At 40.4% G+C, this 19,769-nt stretch overlaps 1 protein-coding gene across 4 annotated transcripts in view; it reads left to right on the top strand.

The window, feature by feature from the left end:
- The window catches only part of APP (amyloid beta precursor protein), a 212,843-nt gene that overhangs the window by 18,357 nt on the left and 174,717 nt on the right, over nt 1-19,769 (top strand). The gene's annotated exons all lie outside the window — the stretch shown is intronic.

Below are 19,769 nucleotides of genomic sequence, written 5' to 3'. Positions count from 1 at the left end.
GGCTATAGCTGGCAAAGCTTGATGACTAACCTGCACCTGTTATTTTGGTCGGGTTTTTGTTTCTGTGGTGTTTTGTTTTGTTTTGTGGGTTTTTGTTTGTTTTTTCCCCTAGGTGCTGACTGCTTAGAATCTAATGAAATTCAGAGAAGTTATTACTCAAAACACAGAGAGCAGGTCAAATTTTCTTGTGTAGTTTGTTTTTGGTGAAGATACTAAGCAGCTTCATAGATATGAAAATAAAATGACCCTTGCTAAAAGGGATAATGATCATAGAATGTAAATATGAAATAGGTGAAATACAATGCTGAAATGGCACTGCAGGCTGTTGAGCAGACTGTGTGTGCTTGTGTGTTGTGTATGCATGTTAAAGATAACTAATGCTGATTATGATTACCTGTATAGAGCCTGTCTGAGGAGAGAGTCAGATGAAAAGGGCTCATTAGTACCTCTGAATTTGTGTTTGCTTGAGTAGAAAATGTATGTTTGGGGTTGTCTTAGACTGCCTTCCCTTTTAATAAATAGTGTATTAAATTCATCCCGCTGATATTATGCTAAAGTTTACCTCTAGAGTAACAGAGTGAAAGATGGATTGTAGCAGGTTGGGCAATACTGAGATCTGACTTTATTTCCTTTGATTGTCTGCACAAGCAAATGTAATGTCAGCTCCCTGGCATCAGGCAAAATCACAATAGTGACAGTGCATGTGTAGGGTTGAACACTCCAGCTCCTGGTGATAAACCCAACAAACAAAACCATCTTCAGAAAATGACAGAGTTACACAATGAGAAAAATAAACCCACTCTGACACTTCCATGTAGATCAGTAAAGATTTCAAATAATGTATCTGCATTTTCACGCTCTTTTGCTGTAACTTGTGATGCTGATAAATTACTTTATTATCCAATATGATGCTGTTCAATCTTCTTCACTAAGCACCTGAATTATTTTTCAGCTTTCATGTTTTGCTTCCTCCTAAGAACAATACAATTAGGTTTAGCAGCAGAGTTCAGATGTTATGCTTGAGTTGAGGTAGTTCTTAATTTTTTATAAGAAACACCTATTCATAATTAATTTATGGTCAAATACTCAAGTGACTTGCAGAAAGGCAAATGCTCTAGCATCATGTATTTTTCAGAATTTTTACCAGACTAATTTAAATGCTACTCATCTATTCTTATGTTTTTCTTAAACTAATAATCTGTTAAGAGTTTCCAGCTATTTTTTTTTCTTAGATTTGTTTAATTAAAATAAGAATTAAGAAGAAATAAAATGATCATAGTTTCAGAAATTCCAAAACTTTTAGTGGGCAGCTTACTTATGGCCCTGTATTAGAAGTGTTCTTTAGCATTACTTAAAAATTTTTACCATCTTGGAAAGAGAGGTTTGGGCAGAACTGCAATGTCTTCTTTCAGCTTCTGCTATAAGTATTTCCCAGTGTGATTCTTGGAAGTGCAAAAAGAATCAAGGTATGCAGTGCAAGAAGGGAAAACCATGGTCAGTTATTGTCAGACAGGTGGTAGTCCCAGTTTGATGTTTCACTGGTATGCTCATTTTTTTTTGGTTACCTGGAAAGTTTCACTTTTTAGTCTGCTGGGAATAAGGAATAAATGTGCATAATGTGGGATACTGTTCTCTCAGTGCAGAGTATTTCTCTGGTAATTATCTGTTGAGTTAACCAATGGTGTATATTTTAAAACAGCGAAATTAAATGAATTCCAGTTACAAATACAGTGCTGCAGATGAAATAAATGACAAAGTATAATTGAAGCAAATACTACATTGACTCATGCGTTTTGCATATCTTGAAGCTGAATATACTTAAAGAAGCAGTGACTGTGTACAGTACACGCACTTCTCTAGCCACTGCAGCACTGATTGCCAGCATGTCTTCCTCGATCATTGTTATTGCTGGAAGAGATATTCAGTCTTACCTGTAATTGCAAATAAATCAGGCTGACAGAGATGCCACAGGACGGGGCTCTGCTGCATGTCAGGCTCTTAGAAGCAAGAAATGTTTGGGGCAGTAAGGATATGAAGAGGAACAGCTGGATATGCCAGGTCACATGTGAACAGGCTTTACTTTTGCAGAGAGCTAGCACCCTTTTCAGAAGTGTAATAAACCTTGATGGATAGCACTGATATTCTCACCAAAGCATTATGTGTGGCTTTCACATGTTTGCTGGAATTGCTATTCCAGTGTTAGGTTGGCTGCAGAGGGGAAATGTATGAAGGTGGCTGAAAAAAACCCAAATTTTGAGTTACTGGTCTCAAATGAGGATGAGAATAAGTAAAATGTTCTGCCTGTCTTGGAGAGAGATGGCTTAATTCTTTGACACTGAAAGCTAGACTACTGGCCTTGGTCTAAGGTTTGTTCTCTAGAGGGTGATCTTTGGTCTGCACCAGCTCATAGAAGCAGAAAATGTATAAATCCAAGTTAATGTAGTTGCTGTTGTATGAATAGTGTGAAGCTATTAAGGTATTTTGATATAGTTAGGCAGTGATACATTTTTGCAGGGATGAAGAGACTGAGGCATGGGCTTTGGGCAGTAGTTGTAATAGGTTTATATGTGTGTGTGTCTACCATCTGCCACAATTAGGTTTGAATTACCTTGTGAAACATAGGCTGAGGTTGCATGTGATTCAGGATACAGAAAAACCAGATACGAAGTTTGGTATGAATTCTAAAGAATATGAAGATGCGAAATTTGGTGACAAAGGAAATGTTTGACAGTGACAGCTGGACTCCTAAACCTGCATATGCTGGAATCTCAGCACTCTGACATGCAAACACTTCCTATTTGTATTATGTTTTAGGCTTTACCATGTCACTTGAGACTATGTGCTTGCAGCTTCAGCACTTGTGATTTATTGAGGATATCGTTCCATAATTTAAAGTAATGTCAAGTGAGGCAGATAGCATCAATCATGTGCTCTAATGGACACAGACCTGGAGGCAGGGCAGGGTGTATGGGCCCAAGGTGGTCCCAGCCTAGCCTGCAGCTTCAGAGCTCTGCTGCTTGAGGAGTGAAGATGATCATATACAGGCCACCTGGGATCATAGAGATTAGAGGTGGCTAGTTTTGAAATGTGGGATAAAAATAAGCATGGCAACTTTTAAGTCGAGGGAGAATCCTGCCAGCCTGGGAGTCATCCTTTTTTCCTGCACTTCTACTGTGCCGAGTTCATCCTGAAATGGAAGAAAACTGCCCTGAAAACAAATACAGCATTGTTGTGTGTAAGATAATAGGCTGTGCTTAAGCTTGGGAGTTTTAGGGTCCTGTGGGATGCAGGAACTGTGCAAGAAGAATTCAAGTTCATTTAAGTTTTGAGGTTTTAACTAGCTAACACTTGTACAGTGGTCACTACTAATAGTTTTATTCTTCTGCCCTAACTGAAGTTAAAATGAGTGTAAATGAGAAGTACTAGGAGCCATTTGAAATTTTTTGCCTAGCAGGCACTCAAAATAATTGTTTTAGAGGCGGACGGTGTTTTATATATCTGCTTGGCCTTTGTCAATTTTATCCTTCTCAGAAAGAACACCTATTATTGCTACTGTATCCTTACAATTTCTGTGGAGTTAGAATAAAAATAAAGTGCTGGCGTAATGTTTACAGTCAGGAGTAGTAATAAAAAGAGCAGTCAAAATCAGGCTTTTTTTTTGTCATTGACTTCACTTCAGTGCTGTAGCTATTTAAAAAACACAATGTGCTTGTTTTCAGTTATTTTCAGTCAACATTGCATCTGGACAAGAAGGGAAAGAGGTTTCTTGTTTAATGTACTGTGCATTTCCATGTGTGCTTGCTAACAGTTCCCACAGAAATGCCTCACTTCCAAGGTGCCCTTGCGTGACAGGGATGAGGCTCTGTGAGGGCAACCAAATCACGAGGATGATAGTTCATCTAGCGTGGAGGTGTTGCCAAGGTGCAGTCAGCCTATGCTCTGTGTCAAAATTGGATCCATAAAGGAAAAGAGATGGGACAGTTCTTCTCAAAGTGGAGGAACAAGCTGTCCTAATGTGCTGTAAGATGAGAAGGTGGGGAAAATCAGCCAGGTTGAACAGAAAAGCTGGAACTAGGGGAAAAGAATGAGGAGCACTTCACATTTCACCTGTGGGTCTTTGTGGGACATTATCCTGAATTTACTATTTGTTTTCTTTGTGAGAAAATAAATCTCTATTTTACTATTTATCCTTGGCAAACTGGCTAGAGGTTTGTATTCCCCAGTGGATTTAATTGGTGTATGAGATGGAGTTGTCTTTGCTGTACCAGTATATACACAATATACAGTATTGCAGTCTTTTTTTTGTACAGGAAAAATAAAGTAACAATAATTCTTCTCATTTGCTCAGAATTCAGAGATAGATTTTGTAGACAGCCTATGTATGGGTTTTTGTAAGGAGTAGTACTGCTTTGCATTCTTTCATTTATTTTTGCATTCCTTGAGACTTGGTAGGCATATATATTGAAACTGTCTTTGTGAATGGTTTCCAAAACTGAATGCACTATTTTGCATTGACAAGTAGCAAATGTTTTTCTGTGATGCTTTAATCTTATATTTCCACCTTTGAAGTGTCAGCAGAACTTCCCAGGTAAGGTTTGCAGGACGTGTGGGCTAATATAGGTGAAAAAAAGTGGGAGTCCTTCCCCTCCTTTGTCATCCCCTTATTCTTGTCACTCCCTTCCTTACTGCATTTGTTCTCTGACAAGAGCCAGAATTATTTTCTTCTGAAGGGACCTATTGTTGTAGGGTGTATTTCAGTTACAGTTTGTTCCATTTTACTAATGTCAAGGAAATAAATACTCTGTTGTGGTAGAAGGCTCTGCTTTCTGTCCCTTGTGAGCTGTCCTGGGCAAAGAAAGAGGAAGAATTTGTTACCTTGCCTTTGCATGTGTGCATTTTTTTACATAATAACATAGTAAACAAATTGCCTGTGTAGGCTCAGAATGAAAACATCATGCATGTAACACTGATCCCTTCCAAGAATAAATGCTTGAGTGTTTCTGTATTGTGCTGGAGATCTGTGATTCATGGGAGACTGAACAGTAGCTGGAACAATGCAGGTTTTGTAGCCATGTGCTGTCTTCAGTAGAATAAAGAATGAGAGAAGAAATCAGATGCTGCCCAAATGGAGGTCTGAAGAAGGTATTTGGTAAACAGTTGAAGTGTTTGCTTTTCTAATAATTTGTTAACTCTCAAGTGAGTGTCTCATCAAATTTTAGCAATAGTAAATTGCATCATAACTTTTGTTTTCTAAAAGACTTTGTAAGCAATTTAATATACAGATAGAACAATAATAATACCTCCATATCCCCAAATACATATTTACAGAAGTTTGCTTCTTTTCAGATTTTTCGGTCTTTAAAGTTTCTGCCTTCCTCAGTGGTGTGTTTGGAGTGAAGTGTTGGGTAAAGGCTCTGATTATTTTAACAAGCTTTCTACCTGACTGTAGAAAGCTGAGTAACGTATTTTCTCAGACGCTATTTCACAGTACAGTGTTAATGCAGGGTGACTGCGTTGCTGCATCTCCCAGGGATGCTCCTCCTGGGAGGGAGGGTGGACAGAGCCCTGCATGGCAATGTTCCCAGCCTCTCCAGTGGCCCTGACATTTTGTGCTATTAGGACTTCTAAAAATGACTACTTAATTTTTCTAGTAAAAGATAGTATTTTTGTAAGGGAGCAGGAAAGAAAGACATCTGTCATGGGTTGGCACTGGCCAGATGTTAATGCACCCATGAATATATGTTTTTTCTCTAACAACTCCTGTGGGATGTGATCAGGAACAGAGCAGAGCAGGCTTAAATCTTGAAAACAAAAAAAAAAACCACTAAAACTTTATTACATTACATAAGAGCAGCGACAGAAAAAAACTCTTAAACACACACAGAGACAGAAATAAAAACTTCCCAAGACATTTTTTCTCTTCTCCCAGTTTCCGTCCCCCACACATTACTCTTCACAGACCAAACCTTTGGGTTTTAGATCAAACAATCACCACTCAAAAAAAAACAAACCAATCTTCAGTTCAGCAAGGGAGAGAGGAGTCTCTCTTGCACCACAGACTGTTCTCCAGAACACACAAGTCTACTCCTTATGTGTTCCCATGTCACCCGTGGCACCGCCCAGAGAAGTCTGCCAGGGTGACTCTCTCTTTTTCCTATGTCCAGCGCTCTCACCGCTGTCTCATAGGCCAAAACTACATACAGGGCTCTTTTAAGGATGCTGCATGCCGAGCTCTCCCCTTTTCACCCAGGGGCCGGGGTTCCAGGAGCAGGTCTGCCCTGAGGGCAGAGGGCGCCACCTCACCCTCCCCCTCTTCTCTGCTCGCTCCACTCTTCAAGTGCCAGTCACTGTAGCAAAAGCAGGGCAGCTGCATCTACCCAAAATGCAGTTTATGTTCAAAAGAGACTTAAGTTCAGTCCATGGCTGACATTATGCAAGAAAAGTCCAGCTGCAAAGGCTACTCCTCTCATTCTTTGCCCATCAGGTTCCTTCCAATTGTGCTTTATCACCTCGGTCCCAGGCCGCTTCCTTCTCCTTTTTTCTAAAATCACCAGTCATGAGAATCAATGTCTAAGAAAAGTTTCTTTCTGCCAAGCAAGGGTTAACAGCTTCTATCTCCCAGCAGGGTGCAGACACAGGCACTCCCAGGCTGGGCAACCCCCACCTGGCTGGGCACCTTCTCCAGGAGTTTGGGGGGGAAGAGGGGGTGAGCACACACAGAAGGCACTTCCACAGTTTTCCACCCCTCCATCCTGGACGGGGCAGCTCAGTTCCAGTCCTGTCCACTCTCTTCTCTTCCACTGGGGCTCCGGCTTACCTGAGCCTGACCACGTGTTTCCCCTCCCCCACCCAGCCTCGTGGCTGGGCAGGGGAAGGAGACCTGAGACGTCTCTCTGCTGAAACCGGGATCCAAAAAAGAGGCCGAACTCCCTTGGGGTCCTGCTTTTAACTCTTTGTGTCCTCAGAGGCGTGTCCAAACCTCCGAGTGACCAATCCAGGTGCCAGCAGAAAAGCTGATTACTGATTGGACTGCCCACATCCCCCTGGAAAAATTCACCTCCCCCGCAACCACGACAACATCCCTGTGGGGAATCTCACTGTAGGAGCATTTTTAGCTCTGTCCACCTTACACCTCTGACCCAGATTTTCATCATACTTTGGTAATCCTCAGACTCAGGAAGTATGGTTTAAACTCTTGCGTGTCTTTAATTCAGTCTCCTCTTCAGTGGGAGTGATGACTTTTCAATGGTGTTATTTGGACATCTCTTAACAAAGTCTCTTATGTTTCCCTCAATGCAAAAGTACTTGGCCAGTGACCTGAATGGTCTCAAACCTAGAAAAGAAACTTCATGGTGGTTTTGACCTTCCCTTGTAGCTGTATGTGAAACCATTTTTGTATTGCTGTCCTGTACTGTGTTATTTCATGCAAGCCCTAGTGCAGGAGATAAATCAGTTTTTAGTGCTTCAGGTGTTGCTGGTTGTATAATAATTTGTGTCTGTTGTGTGTCACTGCAATGGATTTATAGGATTTGTTTATTGAGGCTAATTGCATTTGATGGATTCTGATAAAAACTTTTGAATCACAAGTGGGTAGTTAGCTAATTTCTCAGAAAGTTCCTTGAGCTAGAAACAGAATGTAGTACCTGTGTGAGGAAGAGAGTTTTGCAAGTCCTATGAGAACAGGCCGAAATGTCTGATGACAGGTCTGATGGCATGACCACCCTGAAACCTTGCAAGCGTTAGAAAAAATACTTTCAATCCCTCACTTGTTTGAAAAAGCTACAGACTGATGGGTTGACATTTAAAACAAATCTGCATTTAATTTATTCTTCTCTATAATGTGGGAAGAGATATATGTTGTAGACTCTAAACTTGTCAGGCAAACATATTCTGAAGATTTATCAGCATGGTGAAAAGCATGGGTATGGAATCTAATTCTCTGTGAATGTGGAAGAAAAACAGTAACTGTGTTTTTTCTGTTAAAAGCTGAGGAATTGTGGCAGAAGTACTAAAATTCTCTCAGTAGTTTGTGTTTGTAAATCAGTAAGTTGAGCAGATGTTGCTGAAGTCAGGGATGGTTAGACGAAGAAAAATGCTTTTGTGACAATGTACACTCTTCGGGAGTCTGGTTTGAGCTCCTGGTTAGTACACCTTTGATATTATTTTCTACCTCTATGTAGCAAAAGAAATTAAGCTGTAGCTGAAACTAAGTAGGTGTGATTCTGATACTCTTTGCTACCTTGAAACAACTTCAGCTGTCCTTGTGGTTCTACAATGGAAGTAAAACCAGTGCTGGTGTTAATGGGTGATATTCCCTGTTATGTTAACAGAAGGAAGAACCACATAATGTACACTCGCTGACTGCAGAGAGTGAGAATGAAAGACCATGTGGCCCTGTCAGCAAAATGGAGAACTCTGTTGCCAGTTGGAATGAGTTGAGGAACTCTTAAAAATACTCAGTTTTCAAAATATTGTGGTTGTGGGTGATTTACTGATAAGGAAGTATACCAATAGTAAAGTCCCCTTTGTATGTGTGTACATACTGTGAATGTAATACTAAGAATTGCTTTATTTTAAGTAAATCCTCAGTTTGGGGTCCTGTATTTTGTGGAGTGCCTCACACTGCCAACTGAGTGTGATGAGAAACACTAATCTTGGCTAAGCCTAGGCTGAGCACAAGTAAGGGAACTGCTGTGTCTTCTCTTGAGGGTTTCCAGAGCCTCTGGAGCTGAACACTGTGCTGCTGCTGCTTTAACCTGAACCCTCTTGACATCTTGGCAAATGCTGGGAACTGTGACCACATTCCTGAGCTTGTGGACAGGAAGGGAGGAGCTGGGGGGAAGGCTGCTTGCTTATAGCTCACTGAGAAGTCTGTCTCTTGCTGGCAGGTGGTTGTTGCCAGCTGGAATGAGAAGGATTGTAAACTCGAGTGCGGATCTCTGACCTTTTCACCTGTCTTGGGTTGAAAGCACTAAATAATTCATGATGTCTTTCATGTTTTGAGGGTAGTGCTTGAGATGGTCTCAAGGCTCATGTGAAGATGGAGTCTTCCCTAATTGCACTTTTCAGCTCTGTGGTATATTTTCAGGTTGTCTTTTTACTATATTTTCACTTGTGCTGTGCCATGCTCAAGGAATCCCGTCAAAGTTGTTGTGGCTGCTGAGCATGACTGCTTCTGCTTTCAGCAGCAGAACAGGGTTGTAAATAGAAGGACAGCATGAAGGGAGTCTTCTGAAGGTGGGAATAGAAGGGCAGGTGTTGGTTGCCTTGGATTACCTTAGCTAGTATATGGCATAAGAGCGGGGTATTCAGGTAATTACTGATGTCAGCTGTATTTGGTACTGTTTTCAGTGGTACCGTTTCTTTCAATCTCTCAGCACAACAAGTGAAATGAAGCCTAGTTGTGCTAAACATCTTGGGTTTAAAGGTTGCTTGCCCTGAGTGTGAAAACAAATGTGTGCAACTTTCAGAGAGCATATTCTTTCAGAGGATGAAGAAACCTTCATAGAAGAGGCTTTGCTGCAACTTGAGTCAACTTATGCCAATGTGGTTTTTAAGTACTTCTGCAGAAATATCTATGTGGAGAATTGGAGGAGAAATAAACTGTTGTGTTGCTGCTCTGTGGTGTTTGGATTGTTGGCAGTTTGTGTAGAGTTTGTGCTCTCCATTTGGTACTCTGGTCAAATTCCCTGTCAGGGGTCAGTATCCCTGCTTATAGTGCTTGGATGTTGAATCAAGTGAAATAAAATACATGTTATTTCTGCTTTCAATGCACACTGTGACATAGCTAGTCTTAAATAAAAGTTGACAGCCATTGGTTGGACAAAAGTCTGGTTTTCAGTTTGGAGAGGGGGTGGTTCCCAGTGGAGACTTGCTGGAGCCAATCAACCTAGCTAGTTTTGAAGAGCTAATTAGCTAACTAGGTTTGAAGATTGATACCTGGTTAAACCACTTTAAAAGAGTGGAATATGCCCTTGTAGAAAAGCACATTTAAAAACAAATGAAGCCCAGGAAAACTCTCTTGGCTTCCGGCCTTTGAAGGGGTGAACTGGCTGACCCGGCACCACGCGGCCAGGTCAGGCCGGGTCATGGCCAGGGCAGTTCCCCCGCAGCCCGGCCGAGATTTTCTGCCCCCTGAGGGGTGGTAAGTGAGCTGCTGAGCCCCTCACTGCTGGGCTCCTTCTCAGCGAGGCCAGGCCCCCTTTGCCAGGGAGCCCACTGGTCCCTTTCTTCAGCGATGCAACTGGGCCACGCTGGCCAGAGGCTGTATTGGCACCAGGAGCAACCACGCGGCTGGGACCAGCGAGACAGCTCCATGCAGCTGTGGCTATCCTGTCATGAGTCGCAATGGACTTTGTTTGCTTAGCCACTTTTAGCTAGCTATGCTACAGACTGAAGGACAGAAGCAGCGGCAGCAGTGTTTTTCTTTTTTCCAGCGCCCCACATGAAGGAAAAGCGTGGGGTAGCACTGGCAGGCAGCGTGGCTTGCGCAGTGCCAGTGGGGGCCACATGATTGGCAGCAAGAGACACAGGAATTCCTCAGTTGAGGAGCCTGGATGAAATCAACCTTTTAACACTGCAGAACTCTATAAAAACTGTTTCAGGTAATAAAGCTTGAGAAAAAATGAACCGTGAGCACCAATTCTTTCCCAAATCAGAAAAAAGAAAGGATGAAAGCATGAAGAAACAACAACATGAGATTTGGAAGTCACTGAAGAAGGAGTCAAATTCTAGATGGGAGAGAATTGAGGAGATGCCTTAGTCTTAGGCTGAAATCCTTTTTGTAAGGCTATGGTGAAGATATATTTGCTATATTGGACTGTTTTTTCCCTGGAACTCAAGGAAATGCATTAGGGAGATGTAGTATTCTAACACAACTATGAGTCAACACACCAATATTGAAGCACGTAAATGTTGGTATAATCCAATGAGAAACTTGAACAAAAAGAGGTGAGAGAGATGAGAAACCTTGCCCCAGGGATAGTAATAAAAAAATATTGTTTGCAGACATAGATGAAGAAAGCTTTAGTTTTATGCTAGAACATCTCATCCTTAAAATAGCACCCCAATAAGTTGACATGACCCATAAAAGCAGCTGTGGGAAAGCTACAAAATATGAGAGGGACTTTCACACTGCGAGCAGATTTTTCCTTTCCCAGGCGACTGATTCATTGTGACATTAAAGCCACAAGAGGCTGTTTCTTGTAGAAAAGCCTCCATAGCATGGCAAGAGAGAGACTCCTCTCCCTAAGAGAACTGAAGAAAGACTATTCTAGAGGTGGTAAACTGACTAAAAGTACCAGGTTTTGTCTCTTTATGTTGTCAGTTGGGAAGAAAAGAGAATGTTGAGGGAGGAAAAGTGTTCTAAAGGTTTATTCTAATTTTTTTACTATTTTTCTTTTAATTCTGTTAATGAAGTTCTTTATACCCCTTAACGTTTGAGCCTGCTTTGCCTTCCTCCTAACCCTTATCTCATAGCAGAAAATGAGTAAATAATTCTACTAAGTGCCTTGTGATTTAACCAGTGCTAGACACACTACATAATTAGTGCATTAGCCAAAAAACTGAAATTGGCAAACCCAAATGGCTACATCATTGTTTCTCTATTAGTATGTGGAAATAAGGCTTCCTTGTACTCCCCACACAAGGCGTCATTAGTGTTCAGTGGGATTTTCTGTAGTAGAGCACCAGGCTCAGTAGCCAAATAAAAATTTTTCCCTTCCATCGTTGCAGCCTGTGTGACATCTTTCATAGTCTAACTCATTCTTGTTACATCTCAACAAAGCAACAAGCAGGAGGTGGGAAACCATAGTATTGTTTTCTCTTTTGTGATGATTGTTTATCAGGATGCTCTAGCTGATGACTGTCAAAAGCAAGATGATGTTTTAAACTTCCAGATTATTCATTTTAAAGACAAATGAGAAAAATCCCCCAAAGTAAGTCAGTGCTTGAAGGATTTATGTATTCTAAATAGCACAAATACAAAGGAGCTATTTAACACAAAAAAAGCACACTTGTCAAGTATGAGGTTCCAACATGATTAAAAATCCTGGAGGGTTTCTTACCCTCCTTAGCAGAGGGCTAATGCTTTGGGGTTTTTTAAGTCTTAATGATCTGTGGTGATTTTAGTCTACTTATTGGTAAGGAAACAACACTTCATCTTTATTATGTCATCTTATTTGGATGAATTCTCTTGGATCTGTCTATAATAGTTAACAATGGAAAATAATCTCATTCGTCTTCATCATTTGAGGATCTGAATGTTGCCTCCAAGTTCATTGTAGTCTCTTTCACGGAAATCTGTTAAATTCAATTAATATGAAATTGAACTACAGTCTTTAAAGATGCTGCTTTTGAATGCATTACTTCTCATGAGTCTTCAAGTCAAATGTGTGTGAGCATGTTTATTCTGCTGTCACTGGTGTCAAGACAGAGAGCAGCTACTGTTAATGGGTGGGCCTGGAAGAGGACTCTGAGGCCTTAGTATAGTTGAAAAAACAGAAACTCATACTCTGAATTTTTGGCTTCTGGTTCACCTCTTCAGTCAGTTGCTTTTTTATCCTTGTCAGAATGAGAGATGCTTGTGTAAGATTCTGGCAATCACAATCATAGCATGTCTTCCTACAGAAGAGTAAGAGTTGTCAAGCACAGTTTTTCTTGTGTTTCAGTGTTTTGCATAACTAAATTTGCATGTGGTACCTATTTCTGATTATTATAAAATTACTGTAAGAATACCACACTGGAAGAAAGTTCTTGGACTGACAGATTCTAGTTTCCCTGGCTCTTGGACTTAACTAACAGTTGGAGTATTCCATAGCACTCAATAAGATCAGAAATCCAGAACTTATGGTGGGAGTATACCTTCTAAATAGGAAAGTGAGAACATGTGCAGGGTACTCCGCTGTCTATTTGGTTAACATTCCAAATACTGAAATCAGTAAAGCTTTTGCTAAGGACCATCTGGGGAAGGATTCAGATAAAGGCTGTGTCCTTAAAGAGAGCAGTTGCTGTAAGATACCAGAGGTAGGATTTCAAAATTTAAATATATATATTGAAAAAATTAGTGTAGTTCTGTAGGATGGCCTTCATGTATTGGGAAGAGTGGTTTGAACCTTTTTTTGTTTTGTCCCATATTGCTTTCTGCATATTAGTTGCTTTTTTCCTCTTGTTTTCTTGAATCTCTTGAATAATGGTTTTTGGAAAGTCATAGGCTGAACATAACTATCTTTCTGATTGTTGTGTCATTAGAGATTTATTTGAAGCTGACTGATTTCTTCAAGTCCAATTTTGGGTGGTTTTGCTAACCTTTTTAAGCTGAAGAGTTGTGTTCTGTAGAGTAACTGGTTTGTGTAGCCAAACCTGTAAGTCCTTTGGTTTGTTATTTCCAGTGAAACTGAGATTCCTGGCTTATATTATGTTTTTGTTTGTCGATCATAATTGTGCAGAGGGCTACATATGTAATGTACCTGGTGTGTGATCCCTGCTGAAGGGACAATTGGTGCTGAGGCCCATACTGTGTTACTCTTGCCCAGTCTGCTGAACGAAGCCATTGGATTCTTTCTGAGGTCTTCACTGTGTCTTCATTTGCTTGGTTTCTTTCCTTACTCTTGTTTCTTGTTCATAGGTCTTGAAAAGGAAAAGGTTCTTTGAAACTCTCAAGGAGTCCAAGTCTGGATGATCAGACCCCTTTGAGTTTCCTCTGGACTCAGCCCTGTGGTGACCTAATGGAGAGAGACAAGTTTCGATCTGGTGTCCGAAAAGCCATTTTAATAATACAAAAATAACAAACAATAAGGTGTCTACTGTATTGGAATGAACCAGACTAAGGCAGTAACAAGGGGCAAAAAGCAGGGTCTAGGGTCCAACAGGGATATTTATGCACCCCAGTGTGGGTGGGGAGTTGTGGTAGGGTCTGATGTGGGAGAAGGATTAGGAATATTAAAATTCTTGCACTAAAAATCAACCTATGTTAACACAAAGAACGAAGAACTTTGTAGTAACAATTTCCATAGAGAGGATGTCAATAAACTTGTTGCTTATGGCACTGAAAATGGGGTTTTCCTAAGGCATTTTTCCAGGGTTCTCTTCTTCCCCAGGGAAACTACTTTCTACAGTTCTTGGTTTTGAGCATTAGCACAATCATATGAAGGTCATGTACAGTAGCATTTAATCAGTAAAAGGTATGAAGGTCTTTTTCTTTATTAGTTAATTTTGTATTGCTAATATTTTATGTATGCAATAATGACGGTCTTGTCTTTGGTCTGGTGAATGAAATAAATAAAATGGCTCTGTCTGCCAGAGCCAGGAAGCAGAGAGATGGAAAAATGGCTTCACCTTGGAGACCACAGGAGTGGAGCATAACATCAGAGGTTGAAGGCCATACTTTCTTTTGAATGTACTACATGATTATTATGAAAAAAACCTCATGGACATGGAGTAGCTGCTCAAAACCCAGCAACTGGGTGCACAGTTATATGAAAATAGCTTGTATCTAGTGGGACAGTGAAGTTTAGGTGGGGTGTTTTTTTGGTTGGTGGGGTTTTTTGGGGGTTTTTTTGTGGCTTTTTTTTTTGGTTGTTGTTTTGTTTTGTTTTGTTTTGGGTTTTTTTTTTTTTAGTAGCAGGTGATTCAAGTACCCTAAAAACAGATACAGGGCAGGATCTGTTTCAGCATGGGGTGTCTAGTAATGCTGTATTAATTCTCTCATCACAGTTCTGTTGTGGAGAGATAAAATTCATAGATTTTTATATAGGAAGGATTGGAGAACCTTTAACTCAAAATGAATCAAGTCTGTCAACCATCTGTTTGACTCTGTCCAACTTTTGTACATGCCTTGAAAGTAATCCCGGTAATGTGTTACGTTATTTAATCCTGCTGTTGACAGATTAGTTCCTTCTGGCTTGCCTATAGCGGTGTTTTTGTGTGCTAAAAAAAGGTTTGTCTAATTAGAGATGTGTTGGCATCTTGGGTAGCATAAATATTTCAGGAAGGATCTTCTGGGCATGTTCTTCCTTGTAGCAGTCAGCAAGCCCTCATCATGCCAAACACTTGATGGTTAAAGTCAGCAAATGCCAGAAATATTTTGTTAATTCATCTTCACATTGTTTGCGGAATGAAATTGGGAAATTGTTATTTTTTAATATAATAATAATAATAATTCTAGTAATCCAACTGGTCAGACAGCTTGCAGAGCAGACTTAGTCACAGACTCGCCACTTGAGCAAAGAATAGTTCTACATCAAAAGAAGATGAGAGGGACCTCTGGCATACACATGGGGTGCAGTCATAGTGCAAAATAGCTGAAACATGTCAGAAGTGGTGAATTACATCAGACTTCTCACATGGCTTATTTCAGATGTTTGTGGCTCAGACCAATGGCAGCAGAGAATGATTCCATTCTGCATCATTTGTAGAATAAGTAATTCAGTCTGTGGAAGAGTTGCTTTAGCAGTGTAGATGGTGCCTTCATATCAAGGGCAGATAAAGAACTGTATGCAAGTACTAATGAGAATAAAATAGCCATCTCAGAGCTCCCTTTGAAATCCAGTTGATGCAGGGTGAAGGTCTTGTTTCATAAGGAAAATTACAGCTCTTCTGGCTGTGGTGAATTTTGCTCAAGTAGAGGAGGCTTTGTTCAGATTTGAACACAGGAAAAAATCCTCTGAGCAGGTTGGTTTCAGCTTCCATTCTTTCTTGGAGAAGCTTAAAAATGTATTGTATAGTTGCTGCACTGCAGTAATAATTCTGTAGATTTAGAGTAATTAGTTCAGTCATCTAGTGTTGTCTTTCTACAGTAGGAAAATGATGAAAGTCCACAGGATTTTTCAAATGTGAAAAATCTAGTATCTCTTTTCCAAGGAAGTTTGTTTCAGGAAAACTCACATGCCTTGTATAATTCAGCTCACTGTAATTACTCTCTTGTCAAAAATATAGGATATTAGCACTGTGTAATACATAAGTCACACAAGAGTCATGCTTAGAAGTGTAACTCCAGTGTTGTGATTTTTGTACAGTTTTTTAAAGTTGTTATTATTAGTACTTATTTATTTGTTTATTTAGAAAGTTTCAAGTCCAGTTACTTAAACAGATGCCTTTGAAATCATTGTCATCTATACTGTAAGCTAATTTTGCTGATTTGCCCACAGGGATCTAAAAAGATTAAGAGTAACAAAGAGGTAATTTAAATACTTCATTTACTTTCTTCCTTTTTTCCTCCTTCAAAATGCTTCTAAACACCCTTCTAGAACTTATGCTAAAGCACATGGAAGACAGGGAGGTGATTCAAGACAGCAGCATGGCTTTACCAAGTGCAAGTCCTGCCTGACCAACCCAGTGGCCTTCTGTGATATAATGACTATATCAGTGGACATTTATCTAAATGCAGATGTCATTTATCAAAACTTCTGTGAAGCCTTTGACACAGTCCCCACGACATCCCTCTCTCTAAATAGGAGAGACCTAGTCAATCAGTGGACTGGTAGATGGGTGAGAAAGAGAGAGGACAGTCACATACAGAGGGTGGTGGCCAATGGCTGAGAGTCCCAATGACCCTCAGGGACCACCTCTCCCATGAAAACAGTCTGAGAGAATTGGGGTTGTTCAGCCTGGAAAAGAGAAGGCTTCATGCTGAACTTACTGTGCCCTTTCTATACCTGAAGGGAGCCAACAAAAAAGGTGGAGGGAGACTATTTACAAGGACCTGGAGTGACCTGGGCAAGGGGGAATGGCTTCACACTGACAGAGGATAGGTTTAGATTAGATATTAGAAAGAAATCCTTCCCTGTGCAGATGGAGAGGCCGTGGCACAGGTTGCCCAGAGAAGCTGTGGCTGCCTCATCCCTAGAAGTGTTCAAGGCTAAGTTGGATAGGACTCTAAGTAACCTGGTCTAATGGAAGGTGTCCCTGTTCATGTCAGGGTGTTGGAGTGAGATGATCTTAAAGGTCCTTTTCAACACAAGCCTTCCTAAGATAAATTGGATATGACTCTGTGAGAGGCTGAGTAACAACAATTTTTTGGGGATGGAGGCAAAATATAAGCATCCCTGAAATGGATTGCTATCCTCTTACAAACTAGCCTTTTGCAGCCCAGTTTTAGCAGGAAAAGTTGAAAAACAAATAGCATAAAAATGAATGAGGATACTATGCAGAAGAATTCTTCTTCATGGGATGCTTAAGCATGGTAGTGGAAATGTGATGAATGAGATGTGAAGCTATCTCAATATTATCAGCTACTTTGAATTAAAAACAAGTCAATAAAGTACTGAACGTTGACATTTGAGGGATAAAGTTCTTTTGAGAAGCTGACATTGCTCAAATGTTAAACTCTTTATCAAGTTCATTGAATTAGGATTGTTCTTCAATTTTTGACTGAACAGATAGAATTTAAATTTGTTTCATATTAGTGAGTTTGGTTCTGCATTGTGGGAAATAAGAAAAGGCTTATAGAATAAGGGCCTTTTTCACCATTGTTAAATCCTGTTCCCTTCTGTTCGCTCTTGCTCACCAGAAAGCACTCTGGGAAAAGTTCAGCTAACAGTGAGGTAAAAACCAGTTTATATAACCAGGGAACAAATTGTACAACTGGCGTGTGGTCACCCTGTGCTTGGGGCAGTGATTGCCTGGGGAGATGCATGGGCGCTGGGTGATCAAAAAGGTGGTTGGGTAAAAGGATGCGTGAACAGCGACACCTGCAGTGGCAGGCAGCCAATGCATTTTTTTGCTTAAGTTTAGAGCATAAAAAAGGCTGGTTTTTTTGCAATAAACGATTTCTCTTTATGACTATGCTAAAGGGGAGTCCATGTATCTTTATTCCTCATTGCTGTACTGCATGTAGTAATTTTCCTTTTCACATCCTTTCCAGGTACACATGCAACGAGCTAGGCTTAAAATATGATTTACACTACCAAAAACGGTGCTTTACTGTAAATGCAAACTAGAAGTTAGGACTTTTAAAAATATTTGCTCTCACCTTGTAGTTTTACTTTTGCAGTAAGTAGTTTCATGGGTATGATAGGACCCCAGAAGTTATTAGTGAGCTTGGAGTAGTTCTGTAGTCTGTTGCATTGCTGTGAAATGTGCTCCTATTTTTCTCCTACTTAATATATTTCCTTGAGGTAAGTGATAGTGGCTTTGAGTGTTGGAATAGAAAATACAGTGCTGGAATTAGATGGTTTACAGTGATTTATTTCAGTGCAAAACCTTGATTTGCCCTGTAAAACAGAGACTTATGTTTGTATTGGAGTAGTGACAACCCTGCAGGTGATGAAATTTTGAATGCAGTATCATTAGCATTTCTGCATGTGAAGACGTACCAAAAGAAACCGTAACACTTATCATATTTATTGATACCATTAAACACTTACTTTGTCAAACTTGCACACTTGCTGAATTTCATCTTTTTTTGTCTCCTATTTTTCCAAATGAGTAAAAGTTAATTAATTCTGACAGGATTTGTCTTTTTCTTGTTTACTCTACCACTATGTTAGTCAACACATATAGCCATGTAAATGACCAAAGACTGTTTCAAAATCTAAATTAATAGCTTGGGAGCAAGATTACTAGGGTTTTTTAAACTTTTATCTTCTTAATGCACTTTTTATTTAGCTTGTAAAATGTTCATGTTATTCCACTCCCTCTACCTCCCCATCCCCTATGTTAATGTTTAGTTGGTGCTGCCCTAGATTTAATGCTTCCTGGAAGTCATTCCAGTTTTGGGTGATTTTGATCAATCCACTTGTAATTTTTCTTCCTGCCAAAATGGCAGTTTTTATAAAAAATTGTGACTAAACTGTGTGGAGGTGCCTTCAGGCTGGGGGATACCTGTTAGCTGTGAGGTTTTCAGTTACCGTCACATCAATGTCTAACTCCAAGGTCTGTAAATTTTGGTGTGGACTCTTAAGGTAACTCTGCTAACCAGACCTGGTTGGGTGAAGATTGTTCCTGCTTTTCCCATTATCCTCCTGCCCTCAGTGATGCACATCATCACCCGGAGCAAACTGCTGGCACTCCTGGTCTGGTTGTGACCATTGTGACGTAGAGGTTAGAATGGAATACAGTATTGCAGTTGGAAGGGAGCTACAGTGGTCATCTAGTCCAGCTGCCTGACCAAGTTACATCCTGTTACCAAGGGCATCGCCCAGTTGCTGTTGACAGTCTTGGGGCATTGCCAACCTCTCCAGGAAGTCTGTTGCAGTGTTTGGCTATCTTCTTGGTTAAAAAATGCTTTCTAATGTCCAGTCTGAGCCTAGCGTAGAGTTGAACCATTCCCGTGCATCCCATCACTGGATCATACAGAGAAGAGATGCACTGGATCCTACAGAGAAGAGCTCAGCACTTCCCTATCCACTTCCCTCCTCAGGAAGCTGTGGGGAGCAAGGAGGTTACCCCTCAGCCTCCTTCTGTCTGGTTAGATAAGCCCAGAGTCCTCAGGTTTTCCTTGTGGGATGTCGTTCCTTTAAAGGCCTTTCATCAGCTTTGTTGTTTTTCTCTGGATGAATTCAAGCACTTTCACATCTTAAGACACTCAGATTGGAGGTTGTGGGAATGTGGCTTTTAGGGTGTTTTTTTTTTTTTAAGCAGACATGTTGGTGGTAGGTAAGAAACTCCTGACACTGCACTTGCAGAGGAATGTGTTTTTGTAATGGGCATGTAGGTGATGCAAAGATCTGCCTTCTCTGACTTGATGGGGTACTCCCCTGCGATAATTCCTCACGTTTATGACTACATTCAGAGATGTTGATTTTTGTAGCTAAATTTAAATTTTTCATCAC

The sequence above is a fragment of the Prinia subflava genome, chromosome 3 (genome assembly GCF_021018805.1).
Source record: "Prinia subflava isolate CZ2003 ecotype Zambia chromosome 3, Cam_Psub_1.2, whole genome shotgun sequence".
Taxonomy (NCBI): Eukaryota; Metazoa; Chordata; class Aves; order Passeriformes; family Cisticolidae; genus Prinia; species Prinia subflava.
This window is presented reverse-complemented; position numbering and strand designations above follow the sequence as displayed.